The sequence below is a fragment of the Podarcis melisellensis genome (genome assembly GCF_964234715.1).
Source record: "Podarcis melisellensis genome assembly, chromosome: 10".
Lineage (NCBI taxonomy): Eukaryota > Metazoa > Chordata > Lepidosauria > Squamata > Lacertidae > Podarcis > Podarcis melisellensis.
Window position 1 is genome coordinate 76,245,063 of NC_138542.1, and position 15,096 is coordinate 76,260,158.

Sequence of the window (15,096 nt, forward strand, 5' to 3'; positions counted from 1 at the left end):
AAAACGTGGTGCTTATTGTTTCCCTGACGTCCTCTCTCGGAGTCGTCTAGAGGCGTCCGTACGAACCCTCCCTTGCTGTCCTATTTATGCAAATGAAGCCGCCCCTCCTGCACGGCGACCTTTGTTAGGGATGACCCGTGTACGTGAGAACGCAAGGTCATTTGCTTCCTTTCAAAACTTTGTTTTCTCGGCTCCTGATCTGGCACTGCGCTGCGCAGGCGTTCAGTAAGGAATCCGAACTTAATCCGAAGGCTAGGCAGGAGGCTGTTGTGGAAGGTAGAGGGGAGGTTCACAACTGGGGCCCCACACTAGGGTTAGTCTTGTAAACAACGCTGTGGTTTAGGTTTTTCCGGGTAGAGAGACCCGTGGTTTAGGTTTTTCCGGGTAGAGAGACCCGTGGTTCAGGTTTTTCAGTTCAAGTTTGAGATCTCTAGGGATTAATTCGCTATTTATTAATGGGAGAAATTTGTGCTGGTTAAGGATACTTCGGTTACTGAAAGAATCTTCTCTTCTATTTTTCTTTTCTTTCCCATTGTCCGTTCTCCTTGTGTGTGTGTGTGTTCAACCCCACTGTCTTTAACGAACTTAGTTAATGGAAATAGATATAGTTTAATAGTTTAAAAGGAGAGGTAAAGAAGAGAGATGGGAGCAAAAGCTACCAAGCATTCAGACTGGACTCCTCCCAGTGACAAGGCTTCCGCGGAGCCTTTCCACTCCAGGGAGGACTCTGACACCCCTCTTCAGTTCGTCCTTCAAAACTGGAAAGGACTGAGGGGAAGGACGGGACTCTCAAAGTCCAAGCTAAAGGACCTTTGTAAAATCTTCTGGGTCGCCTTTACCCACCACCTAGAACCAGCCGCCAGGTGGCCACCCCACGGCTCTTTTAATCTCGCAAAGATACAAGCTCTTAAATCCTATCTGGCCGACGAGAGGCCCCAGCAGCTATACTATTTAAACATGTTCGTCGAAGCCCGCGTAGTGTTTCAACGGTTGCAAGCTCAAATTGCCCATCAAATGCCCGTTCTAAAACCAACCGGACCTCCCCCATATGATGAGATTAGAGCCCAGGAGGAGCAATTGGATAGGACTCTCGTTCCTTTCTACTACCCGGAGCCACGAGCCCCCCGACCGCCAGGACCCGGGGCAGGGGACAGAACAGGAGCTAGTGGGGAAAACGCAGAACTGAGAGGAGGTGTAGCAAATCAGCCCGTCGCCGCTGCCGCTCCTTCCCAAAACGCGGGATTGAGGGAAAATGAACTAAACCCACCCTCTGCTACCCTTTCCCAAAGTCTATCCAATACATCGCCGCCCAACCCTTCTTCAAGTACATCAAACCTAGAAGGAGACCAAGTAAACTTGGATCTTGGACCCTTACTCAACGGGCAACTTTTAAACGGAGGAAGAGAGGGACCCGTCTCCAGTAGAACTAGAAACAGGGATAATTTGCAAATCGGGGAAATAGAAGGTGCCTTCCCTCTGCGAGCATTACCTATACCCCCAGCCAGGACGGGAGACCCACCCCGTATGGTATTTACTCATCAGCCCTTCCTTACTTCGGACTTAATGAATTGGTCCGACAAGATGCCCTCCCTACGCGACGACCCCGACAAATGCCACCGCCAGGTGGCCACCATTTTCTCCACACACAACCCTACATGGGCAGATGTACATATGTTGCTTGGGGCCCTATTCAATGAGACAGAAAAAAGAGAAATACTAGCGAAGGCAGGGGAAGCTTTAACCCGAGAAGGCTACCAGCCAAATCGTCCCGCCTTGATGGCCCCGCTGACCGCTCAGACACTAATTAACGACCCTGACTGGGACTATAACACAGACAATGGAATATGGGGTCTAAAAAATTTTAAGAAGGCCATCCTAGACGGTATTAAAGCTGCGGGACAGCAAACCGTGAATTGGACCAAAGTCCAAGCCGTCCTTCAAGGACCTGATGAGCATCCCTCCGACTATTACTCAAGACTAGTTTCTGCCATTAAGACCTGGGGTGGGATAGATCCAGAAAGCCCGCAGCACGAGGTGATAGTCAAGGGATTCTTCAAAGATCAGGCCAATGCCGACATCCGGAAGGCATTAAACTCTCATCTTGGGTATGATGGAAAAACTATAAACGAAATCCTTTCCATCGCGAAGTCTGTATTTAACTCGAGAGATGAGCGGAAGAAGAAGGACCTAAAACCCGATTCTCCCCGGGTGTTGGCTTATGCAGCCGGGATCCCTACACCCAAAGAAAAATTTAAGCTAAGAAAATCAGATTTACCTGACGACCGTGTCTGCTTCCACTGTGATGAAGTAGGGCATATAAAAAGATACTGCCCTCTCCTGATGGGAGCCAGGAGGGCAGAGCATACGAATCCAAAGCCATACAGGTCAGAGTACAGGGAAACCCTCTACCCCAGACCTAGGGAGCCTTCCTCTCCATGCGAACCAAACCGACACCAAACGCAAACACAACCCTACTCTGCACCCTCACAACCACGGCCTCGGAACCTACCTCACGATGCCACAAATCCCTTTAAACATGGTAACCGTCCCACGAACCCAACTCATGAAATGGTGATGAAGGAATACCAAGAACATTGACAATTAGAAGCAGATCCCGCCTCTTTCTCTTTCCTTTGTCCCGTTCTGCAACTATCCTCTTCCGACCCAATCTGCACAATGCAAATCGACGGACAGTCCTACGATTGCCTTTTGGACACGGGAGCCACTTTCTCCACTCTCACCAATAGCCATTTAACCCCTGGGGAAGAAACCAGAACCGTAATGGGACTGGATGGGATCCCCCGGAACTGCCCTCTCTCCAAACCTGCAAAGGTTTCTGTCGGACCGCTATCTGTTAAACATACTTTCTTATTGACATCAAGCCCCGTCAATCTCTTGGGGAGGGATCTGCTCTGCAAATTAAACGCCACCATACAATGTGGCCGAGAAGGCATTTACTTACATATGCCAAATGAATCCATCTTCAGCTTCCAAGGAGTCTTGCAGGAAGCCCACACCACCACAATTGATCTTCCACCCGAATTGCTAGAAAGCGTCTCCCCCTCCTTATGGGGAACCGAGTCAACCTCCGTCGGGCTTTTAAAGTCCGCAGTGCCAGTCAAGATTAACTACAGACAGGATCTACCCTTCCCATGTACCAAGCAATACCCCCTCCCTCCGGATGCAATAGACGGACTGGCCCCGATGATCGATGAATTCCTAAGGATGGGAGTTTTAGTCCCATGTGCCTCTCCCTGCAATACCCCTCTACTTCCTGTCAAAAAGCCCAATACAAATCCCGTCAAGTGGCGTCTTGTCCAGGATCTCAGGCTCGTCAATTCTTTTGTTATTCCCCGACATGCGGTAGTCGCCAACCCACACCACCTCCTAAGTACCATCCCGGAGGGAACTGTGGTCTACTCTGTCATAGATCTATGCTCTGCCTTCTTCAGCATCCCCGTAGACCCAGAAAGCCAATTCCTCTTTGCTTTCACCTGGCAGACAGGACAGTTAACCTGGACTCGACTGCCCCAAGGATATGTAGAGTCTCCAGCAATCTTCTCATCTATATTACACCAAGATCTATCAGACGTGACTCTGCCGGGAGGCTCAGCCCTGAGACTTTACGTTGATGATATCTTACTCTGCGGTAAAGATCTGGAATCCTGCAAAAAGGACACTATAGCTCTCCTTAACCTACTAGCACAGAAGGGACACAAGGTATCCCCGAAAAAGATACAATATTGTAAAAAGGAGGTGAAATATCTCGGCCACATCCTAGGAGAGGGCACCCGTGCGCTAACCACAGACAGAATTGAGGCAATAACCAAATTACCCCTACCAAAAACTAAAAGGCAACTCCGAGGTTTCATCGGAATGAGTGGATTCTGCCGAGCATGGATTCCGCGCTACGGAGAATTCACTCGCCCTCTTACTGCAATGACACATGACAATGCCCCGGATCAATTACAATGGTCTGCAGAAGCGCTTGAAGCCTTCGAATCTATTAAGAGAGAACTGAGAACCTCACCCGCCCTCGGGCTCCCCGACTATAGACTACCTTTTTCTCTATACGTACACGAAAATAAGGGAGTAGCTTCGGGTGTCCTTACACAACAATTCCAAGGCAAAAATAGGCCCGTTGCTTATTACAGCCTTCAGCTGGACGCTACTGTACTAGGAAACGTAGGATGCCTTAGAGCAGTAGCGGCTGCAGCCCTGCTGCTAGAAAAGGCACAGGAAACTGTCCTGGGGCACGAACTAACTCTGAACGTTCCCCATGCTGTCGCTACCCTCCTTAGCTTGCAAGGATGCCAACGTTTCACAATACAACGCTTAAATAGATACGAGGCCATCCTCCTCAGCCCATCAAACGTCACGATAAAAAGAGTAAACTCCCTCAACCCTGCTACCCTTCTACCCCTCCCTGATGACGGCACCCCACATCACGACTGCTCTCAAATAGTCCGCCATGTGGAAAAACCACGGGACGACCTAGACTACCTCCCTTTAATAGAGCCGGACCTCATCCTGTATACTGATGGAAGCTCCAAAGTTGTAGGAGGGGAACGAAAAAGTGGATATGCCATAGTCTCCAACACCGAGATTTTAGAGGCACGACCTATCCACGCCAAATACAGTGCCCAAGCGGCAGAACTAATCGCCCTGATCAGGGCTTGTGAGTTAGGGGCCGGAAAAAAAATTACTATCTACACGGATTCAAAATATTGTTTCGGGTTAGTACATGCCACAGGACAGATCTGGTTACAAAGGGGTTTCTTGACTTCGGCAGGTACTCAAATTGCACACGCACCCCTAGTACAGCGCCTCATGGACTCTATACACCTCCCTGAAGCTATTGCAGTAGTACATTGCAAAGCACATATGTCAGGGGTTCAGGAGCAGAGGGACAGGGAAGGGAGGAATTAGAGACCGAGGGAGAGGAATCCGAGGGAGAAGTCAGCGATGATAGCCGTCCGAGGTCTCTAAGTCTCTCCAGCGAATCAGAGGATTCACAGAAAGGGGCTCCCGTGATCAGAGCAAGGGGGTTGCCAAGGGGAACACCCCAGGAGGGAGGGGCCAGAGAGGGCTCAGAGAGCAGCAGCTGGAAATCGGGACCAGCTTCCCCACCGGAGAGCAGTAGGGGGGAGGAGGACCCGCAGTTACAGTTGGGCACGCTGCAAGCAGTACCCCACAAGTATGCGGAGTTTTTGGAGGTTTTCTGCGAGAAGGAGGCGGACAAGCTACCTCCTCACAGACCCTATGATTGCAAGATTGACCTCCTGCCGGGGGCGACGCTGCCAACGGGGAAACTGTACTCCATGTCTGAGGATGAACTGCAGGAACTCAGGGAGTTCATAGATCACAATTTGCAGCGTGGGTTCATCCGGGAGTCGAAAGCGGTGGGAGGCAGTCCAGTATTCTTTGTGAAGAAGCGGGACACGCCCCAACGGAGGCTGGTGGTGGATTTCAGGATCTTAAACTCGAAAACCAAGCCCTCAGCTTTCCCCATGCCCAAGATAGACGACCTGCTCGCGACGGTGCGGAAAGGACGCGTTTTCACCAAGTTGGATCTACGTGGGGCGTACAACCTGATTCGCATGCGCGAGGGCGACGAGTGGAAGACGGCCATGTTCACGCCACTGGGCACCTACGAATACAGAGTTATGCCCTTCGGATTGCAAAATGGCTCTCACACTTTCCAAGCCTTTATGCATCATGTGCTGGCGGGGCTCCTTTACAAGAAGTGCGTATGCTTCCTGGACGACATCCTGATTTTTTCAGAATCGCGCGAGGCGCACGAGAGGGATGTCAGGGAAGTTCTGCAGAGACTGAAGGAGCACAGGCTGTACGCCAAGCTGGAGAAGTGCCAGTTCGACGTGACGGAGGTGGATTTCCTGGGCTACAAGCTGTCAGACAAGGGGCTCGCCATGGACAGCGCCAAGGTTAGCGCAGTTTTGGACTGGAAAAGCCCACGCAATCGGAAGGAAGTCCAGCGGTTTGTCGGCTTTGCCAACTTTTACCGCAAGTTCATCAAGGGATTTGCCATGCAGACAGCGGCCATCACCGACACGCTCAGCTCCAAGAAGAAGAAATTCATCTGGATGGAGCAAGCGGAGCAGTCCTTTCAGAGACTCAAGCGGCTCTTCGCGTCAGAGGAGCAGCTGCTGCATGTGAATCCCAGCAGACCCATGAGGGTGGAGACAGACGCCTCAGACAGAGCCGTGGGAGCTGTCCTGTTGCAACAAGACCAGCAGGGGGACTGGAGGCCGTGCGCCTTCTACTCGAGGAAGCTCAGCAAGTCGGAGCAGAATTATACCATCTGGGACAGGGAGTTGCTAGCCATCCATGCAGCGTTCAAGGCATGGCGGCACTTCCTTATCGGAGCCAGACACACAGTGCAGGTCCACACGGACCACAAGAATCTGGAGTACTGGCGCACGGCTAGGTTCCTCAACCAGCGACACATTAGATGGGCGGAGTTCTTCGCGGACTTCGACTTTAAGATAGAGTACATTCCGGGCGACAACAACGTGATGGCGGATGCTTTGTCCAGAAAGCCGCAATACCTGGAGGAGGCGGCACCGCCGGCGGCCAAGCACATTTTCGCACCGGAAGCGTGGGCATGCGCGTCGGCAACCGTGGACCTGGAGGCCGTCCGTCGAGCGCTGCGGGAAGACCCCTTCGCACAGGCCAGGATGGAGGAGGTGCACAGGGGCACAGCGAGGGCCGACGAGTTCCAGATACGCGATGGGTTGCTCCTCCACAAGGGAGCACTCTACGTGCCGGGAGACGACCTCCGCGCAAGGGTTCTGCAGCAGCTACACGACGCTCCCACAGCCGGGCACTTTGGCAAAGAAAAGACTGTCGAACTAGTAGCCAGAGACTTTTGGTGGCCCAAGATGCGGGGGGAAGTCGCGGATTACGTCGCGAGATGTGACACCTGCCAAAGGGCCAAGTCAGTTCACAAACCGCCGGCGGGATTGCTGGAACCGCTGCAAACACCGGCTGAACCGTGGGAGAGGGTGGCCCTGGACTTCGTCACGGATCTGCCCAGTTCGAGGGGAAAGACAGCAGTGCTAGTGGTGGTGGACATGTTTACTAAAATGGCACACTTCATTCCGTGTGCGAAGGTAGCCACGGCAGAGCAGACCGCCAAACTGTTCATTGACCACGTGTTCAAGGTTCACGGTCTGCCACGATCTATTCTCTCCGACCGGGGGCGACAGTTCATCTCGAACTTCTGGCAGAAGCTGATGGGCATTCTGAACGTCAAAGTCAATTTGGCGTCGGCGAGACACCCACAGACCAACGGACAAGCGGAGAGGGTCAACGCCATCATGCAGCAGTACCTGAGATGCTACGCCAATCAGCAGCCCACGACATGGGTGGACTACCTGCCACTCGCTGAGTTCGCTTACAACAATACGAAGCACGTGTCGACGGGGGTGACGCCGTTCTTTGCCAACAACGGGAGGCATCCCAGAACCTTCCCGAGTTTAGAGAGAGTGGGGGAGGGGGAGCCACAGGCAGCGGAAGCCTTAGCGTCGGAGTTGCAGGAAGTCCACGAACAGCTCAGGAGGCAGTTAGAACTCGCAAAACACGCATACAAAGTGCAGGCAGACAGACACAGAAGAGTTGGGGAAGACATACAGGTGGGAGACTGGGTCTGGTTAGCAGCGCAAGCAGTGCCGACCAGATCGTTAGCGAAGAAGAAGCTAGGACATAAGCAGCTAGGACCTTACCAAGTCCAGGCACAGGTCAATCCAGTGGCCTTCCGGTTAGCGCTTCCGGAGGGTTCCAGGATGCATCCGGTGTTCCATAGATCAGTGCTCACGCCCTACAAAGCACCTCATAGATTTCAGGAGCCAGACACAGCACCGGACCCGCCCAGAGAAGGGCCCAGACAGGGGGGGTCGCCAAGGAGGGGGCACATCAACGAGGTCACAGAGATTTTAGACTCGAGATGGGGGGAAGAAGGAGTAGAATATCTCCTAGCCAGAGAGGGTACCCCGGCCACTGCGAACAGCTGGGTTCCGGACTATGCTTTGGAGGAGCCTCTGCTCAAAGAGGAGTTTCATGCCCTCTTCCCACACAGGCCCATGCCAGCCGAGTATTTCGACGACTGGCTCTTCACAACCACTCTTTCGGCCAGCACATTCCAGGGGTTCGACTCGGACGAAGAACAGGCCCCAGTCCCGAGCTCCCGGGTGGGTTCGCCACCGGGGTCTGCCTCAGACAGCTCTTATTGGTGGGACGATCGACCAGAGGAGCAGTGGCGCAGGAAGTGGCTGAGTGGTCCTTGGCTGGGATCACCCGAAGAGGGGGAGGGGGGCAAGACGGACATGGACGTGTTGGGGGAAGACGTGGGGTTCGAGCACGGAGACAGAGAGATGGAAGCAGAGGAGAGAGATGTCGACGAGTACATGGGGGACGAACTGTATCCTGCACGCACCCCCGCTACGACGGAGCACCCAGTACCCACACCGGAAGGAGGGGAGGGGGGAAGGGGGGCTTCGAGGGGGGGATGGATGTCAGGGGTTCAGGAGCAGAGGGACAGGGAAGGGAGGAATTAGAGACCGAGGGAGAGGAATCCGAGGGAGAAGTCAGCGATGATAGCCGTCCGAGGTCTCTAAGTCTCTCCAGCGAATCAGAGGATTCACAGAAAGGGGCTCCCGTGATCAGAGCAAGGGGGTTGCCAAGGGGAACACCCCAGGAGGGAGGGGCCAGAGAGGGCTCAGAGAGCAGCAGCTGGAAATCGGGACCAGCTTCCCCACCGGAGAGCAGTAGGGGGGAGGAGCCCCAGGCATCGGGAGCAGGCAGCTCTCCGTCAGCGGAAGGACAGGAGTCAGGGTTAGCCACGCCTGCATCAGAGAGCGAGGAAACGGTCAAAAGGAAGGTCAGGGGCAGCGCGCGCGCGCCAAGTTCAAATGTACAAGAGGGTGGCGCCATAAGCAGCCCGGAGAGGGAGCCGGGTCCCAAAGCCCGCCGAAGAGAGGGGGAGGAGTCCGAGGGGTCCGCATCCGAAGCGTCCAGGAAGGAAGGCACCCAGGGGGGTAGTAGGACCCAGAGGCGGAAGGAGAAACGCAGAAGGTGGAGTAAGGCTAGAGTGTTGAACTGGTGTACAGGGGGCGGAGACTCAGATGAGGCTTCGCTGGTCTAGGGTCTAGACGTAGAGATGCACGCTAGGGTTTGAAAATGGGAACTAAACTTCAATAAAGACTTTGTACAGTTCCGCTGGCTAGCGTTGGTCTTCTGTGAGCTGGGACCTGGAGGCAGTCTCTGACAACATACAAAAGGGAAGGACTCAGTCTCCACAGGGAACCGACGTGCCGACCACGCAGCACAGGAAGCAGCCCTTCAGCCCCTCACTACTGATAATGAGTTCCAGGCACCACAAATTTTGTCAGATGTAGATTTCACCGAGATGTACAAAACTGCAACCCCAGAAGAGATCCAAAGATGGGAAGAACAAGGGGCTCACTCAGAAAATGGCATTTGGTATTTCCCAGATAAAAGACTCATAATGCCCAGACTATGGGTACCCAAACATTTGAGGGTTCTGCACCAGTGCACCCACTGGGGAAGAGAAAAACTTATTGACACAATTCAGCGTTGCTGGTATGCCCCAGGTCTAGCCCTTGCTGCTAAGGCTGCCGTAAAGAATTGCCACACTTGTCAGAGTTTTAATCCGAAGCATACCGCCAGGTGCCCACCTGGGGCCAGACCATGGGCTTTTGTCCCATTCGAAAGCCTACAAATAGACTTTATAGATCTACCCCCTTGCCAAGGCTACAAGCATGCTTTAGTCATCATTGACCAGTTGACTGGGTGGGTAGAATCTTTCCCTACTCGCAGAACGACTGCACACATTGTAGCAAAAATTCTAATTCAAGAAATCATACCCCGTTTTGGAGTCCCCAGACATATTGACAGCGACAGAGGTTCACATTTCACTTCAGAAATAATCCGACAAGTCGCCAACGCCCTAGGAATTAAATGGAAATTGCATACCCCGTACCATCCTCCTTCCTCTGGGCAAGTAGAAAGAATGAACCAGCAGCTTAAATCACAACTAGGAAAACTTTGTAAAGACTCTGGCATCAAATGGGTAAATGCCCTTCCACTAGTCTTGCATAATCTAAGAGCATGCCCCCGCGGAAACCTAAAACTATCCCCCTACGAGCTACTATTCGGAAGACCCTCCCCAGTATATAACACCCAATTTCCAACATCAGAATTAGAGGTCGGCGAAACAGAATTAACTAAATACGTAGTACAACTCCAAAAGCAACTCATCCTTCTCCACAAATACGCTGCCTCAGGCCAAAACATTCCCCTAGATGAGAACATCCACCCTTACCAACCAGGGGATTGGATACTAGCAAAAACCTACCATAAAGTACCCTTACAGCCCACTTGGGAGGGCCCCTACCAAGTACTTTTAACCACTCCAACTTCTGTTAAGGTAGCAGAAAAAACAGCCTGGTTGCACCACACCCGCTGCAAACCCGCATCGCCACCCGAACCCACAGCGGACGACTCGCCCTACGACACACCAGCCCGCCCACGAGACGACGATACCAGCACCGAGGAGGACCAACAGACCGGACCAGATCGGGGCATGAATCGAGCCCAACAGACCGGACCAGATCGGGGCACGAATCGAGCCCAACAGACCGGACCAGATCGGGGCACGAATCGAGCCCAACAGACCGGACCAGATCGGGGCACGAGCCGGGCCCAACAGACCGGACCTGACACTTCAGCCCATTGGACCTCAGAGATAACCACAGCAGCCGACCAGAACGACCAACCCCCAATTCGCCTCAAACTCCGCAAAACACGCATCTCCATCTGACAGCTCCGTTTGACAGCTCCGTTTGACAGCTCCATCTGACAGCTCCATCTGACAGCTCCGTTTGACACCTCCATCTGACAGCTCCGTTCGACAACTCTACTTCCCCATTCGACATCCCAAATGGCAACCACGATACCCACCTTCCTCATCCTTTCTATTACCTCTGCCCTTTCTCAACATTCCATAAACACTCACGCCTCGTGCTCTGGACTACAAATGGAATACAAATATCTAGACTTTGGGATTGTCGATATGGTAAAGGCAGGGACGCCAGACCGCCTAGGGGATTTTGACTTCTGCTTACCCGAAACCCGTCTGCTCCTTCGACATTCCATACTACCCGTCCTCTCTACTCACCAAACTTGGGAACTTTTTATCCGCTCACCCTCCTACACGCCACTGGGCAAACTCATCCTCACCAAAGATGGCTCTTGGAATAGAGCCCACTGCTTCAATGGTTCCTATGTACTTTTTTCCGATGGTACCCCTGAACAAACTCTCAACTGGACACTTCTAGACAATGGTGGCGGTGAATCAGTCTATACTGACAAAAATCACCCCACAGACCATCTGATTCACGGCTTTTATTGTCAACGAGTGGATTCCGCTCCCCGCAGAACTATACTACAGGGAGTCTGCCTCCGAAGGTACTGCTGCGTCTGGGATATCGGACTCGCCTCCGATTGGGACGGGAAAGCATACCTCGAAGGCTGGCACCACTCAATTACACCTCCAGCAGAATGGGACACTACCGGACCCCAAAGGTGTGGAGGTCTCACCACGAATCTCACCTACCTACTCCGCCAAGACCCCCTTCATCCCGTGGGTACCGCACCCCGACAAAGGGGGGAACTGTCAGTATCTGAAAACACCAACAATAATGACTTTTTGTCCACTTGGCATTCCAACACCTATGTGAAATTAATCTCTCAAATTGCAAAACAACCAACAACCAAGGAGTGCTGGATCTGTGCCAACGCTCCCGCACACCTTCACAGTGGCATACCATTTCTAGGAGTACCTCTCACCTTGCAACAACATCTCTCAGCTGACGTGCAGTCCTGGAACCTGACTGCTGTGAACTTGACCCACCAGTACATCTACCTAACTGGACCTACTACAGGTGACCTTTGCCGGAAGTTCAGCGGGAACGACAAAATTATCGGCGAGAGCACCTGTAAGTACACCATTGACATTACTTTAAATGGCAAAATTACCCTATGGCACCAAGGCGACCCCTCCATCCACCCCACCTTAATGTCTGCATGGAAATACGTTATGACCTTACCTAACTCCTGGAGTCCCTCCCCTGTCACCCAGTGCTTCTTCCGCGCCTTTCTCACTGGCCGCATAGACTCATGTCTGCAAGGGTTATTCTGGGTTTGTGGCCACCACGGCTATGTATGGGCCAGCCCCCACTCCCGTGGTACATGTTATCTCGGCCTGATCTTGCCCGGAGTCCGGGTCACCCAGGATTTACCTCCCGGAAGAAGGCGCAATAGGAGGGCAAAGGACTTGTCACAACTCTCTGATGTAGCAGCCAATAGCGAAACTTATGGCCGGGCTCTCTTTCCTGCGTATGGAGCCGGTTCCAACCACGTTGACATCCTTAAATTAACGGACATCCTACTAAATTTCATGGAGGAATCCAATGCAGCTACCCAATCTATCCTGACGGAGCTGACGGAGGTCAGGCAGACCGCGATACAGAACCGCCTTGCTCTGGACTACGTTCTCGCCTCGACCGGAGGCGTTTGTGCTCTCGTCGGAACCGAATGCTGCACACACGTGTCCGATCAAACCCTCAATATCACTGGACACCTTAACAATATCCATAAACTGACGGACGAGCTTAAAAATATCCAACAGGAAGGACTGTCAGATGCCCAGTTGTGGAGCTGGCTGCCTGGGTCAGGCTGGATAAAGCAACTCCTAGGAAACGGACTCCTGATCCTCATAACTGTAACCATTTGCATTTCTGTCTTCTGCTGCGCAATCCACTGCTTCCCGATGTGCTGTCAGACGTGCGGCTCTTGCTTTCCGACCAGACCATGTCATTACCGAGGAGGCAGGTTTAGTCGTTGTTTGAAGACTATCCCTGCCTCCGGGTCTGGCCTTGACCGGATGGATACTGGAATCAACAGGGGAAACCCACATGACCTGAAGGTGTTGCTGTGTAATGCCAGGTCAATGATGAATAAAACCACTGCCATCCACGACTTGATCGTGGATGGAGGACTTGACCTGGCATGTGTGACAGAGACCTGGTTGGAGGAAGCAGATGGGCCTGTCCTTGCCGCTGCTTGCCCACCAGGTTTCTCTTACGCACAGCAACCCAGGGCATGTGGGCGGGGAGGGGGGGTTGCAGTGATTTTTAGGAAGTCACTAGCTTGCACCAGGCGTCCTACTGGGAAGATCCAGTTCTCTGAGTGCATGTTCTGGAAGTTGGGCAATAGGGGCAGTACAGGATTCCTTTTGGTGTACCGACCTCCCCGCTGCACCAAGGATTCCCTGTCTGAGCTGCTTCAGGTCGTGGCGGATTTTCTCCTGGAGACACCTAGTTTGGTTGTCCTGGGGGATTTTAACATCCATGCCGACACGACCCTACAAGGGGCTGCTCGGGACTTCGTGGAAAGCATGGCCTCCATGGGGCTGTCCCTGAATAAGTTTGGCCCAACTCATAGTCATGGACATGCCTTAGACCTGGTGTTCACCTCTAGTGACGTGGGTGATCTGACACTAAGTAAAAGTGAAACAAAAGAAGTGCCATGGTCAGATCACTTCCTGGTGCAACTGGACTTCTCCGCGACCCTTCCCCTCTGCAGGGAGGTGGGACCAATTTGGATGGTCCGCCCCCGCCACTTAATGGATCCAAATGGTTTCCAGAGAGTGGTAGGGGATGCCTTATCCCATGTTGATGGCCTTTCAGCTGATTCCCTGGTGGCCCGCTGGAATGCGGAGTTAACCAGGGCTATCGACTGTCTGGCTCCGAAGCGCCCTCTCCGATTGCATGGAGCCCGGACAGCTCCGTGGTTTTCTTCGATGCTGAGGGCAATGAAACAATCGCTGAGACGGCTAGAGCGTCGGTGGCAAAAAACTCACTCCGAATCTGACCGGACACAGGTTAGAGCTCAACGTCGAGCCTACCAAGTGGCGATAGCGACGGCGAAGAAGACTTTCTTCGCCGCCTCTATTGCATCTGCAGAAAATAGTAGCAGGAGACTTTTTCAGGTGGTTCGTAATTTAACAGAACCACCTTTACCACCGGGGCTTTGTAAAGACCCCAAGATCTCCTGCAACGATTTTGCAAAGTTTTTTGCGGATAAAATCGCTCATATTCGGAAGGAGCTAGACACCACCGTGGGAGCAGGTTAACCGTTAACAGCCAGCAGGCTTGAAAGATGTAGACCTTACTGCTCCTGCTCTCAAGAATCTTTGTCTCATGACAGCCTCCTATGGGGGAGACAGAGCAGAGAAGCCCCCCATCGCCCTCTCCTTCCCCTCCTCCATGGATCGGCCTCCTTCTCTTTGAACGCCACCTTGATTGTGCTAGCGGAGAAATCTGAGGGCTCCTTTGGACAAAAAAGAAGGACACCAGCCAGGGATACCAGAGCAAAACAGCAGCCAGTAGGCTTGGTCTTGATTGAAGACTGTCGCCATAGGACTCCCACCTGCCCCCAGGTGGAACAAGATGGAAGCCCCACACAAAAGAGAACCCAAACTTTTATTAGTGGGTGGCGCTAATAAACCACAGAGCCTAGGACTTGCCAATTGGAAGTGAGCTCACGTTGCTTGGTCCCTGCTCCTGCCAACCCAGCAGTTCAAAAGCATGTCAAGTGCAAGTAGATAAATAGGTACTGCTGTGGTGAGAAGGTAAATGGCGTTTTCGTGCGCTGCTCTGGTTCGCCAGAAGTGACTTAGTCATGCTGGCCACATGACCCGGAAACTGTCTGCAGACAAATGTTGGCTGCCAATAAAGCGAGATGAGTGCTGCAACCCCAAAGTCCTCCGCAACTGGACCTAACAGTCAGGGGTCCCTTTACCCTTTACCTTTAAGCCCCATGTTATGCCCTCCCCAACTACATCACTCATACATCACGGTTACATCATGAAAGGGGAGGTCTGGTGGCAGGAATCTGAGCATCCTGGACCCTGCCCCATGGTTCCCCCTGCCCTCCACCAAACACCCATCAAGTGGAACAAAACAGATACTTACTTTTCCCAGCCAAGTGAAT

General features: G+C 52.8%; 2 protein-coding genes across 2 annotated transcripts in view; both read right to left on the reverse strand.

The window, feature by feature from the left end:
• The window catches only part of LOC309378680 (uncharacterized protein), a 141,543-nt gene that overhangs the window by 125,506 nt on the left and 941 nt on the right, over window positions 1-15,096 (reverse strand). The window lies entirely within an intron of this gene.
• The window catches only part of LOC309378714 (zinc finger protein 202-like), an 83,972-nt gene that overhangs the window by 19,713 nt on the left and 49,163 nt on the right, over window positions 1-15,096 (reverse strand). The window lies entirely within an intron of this gene.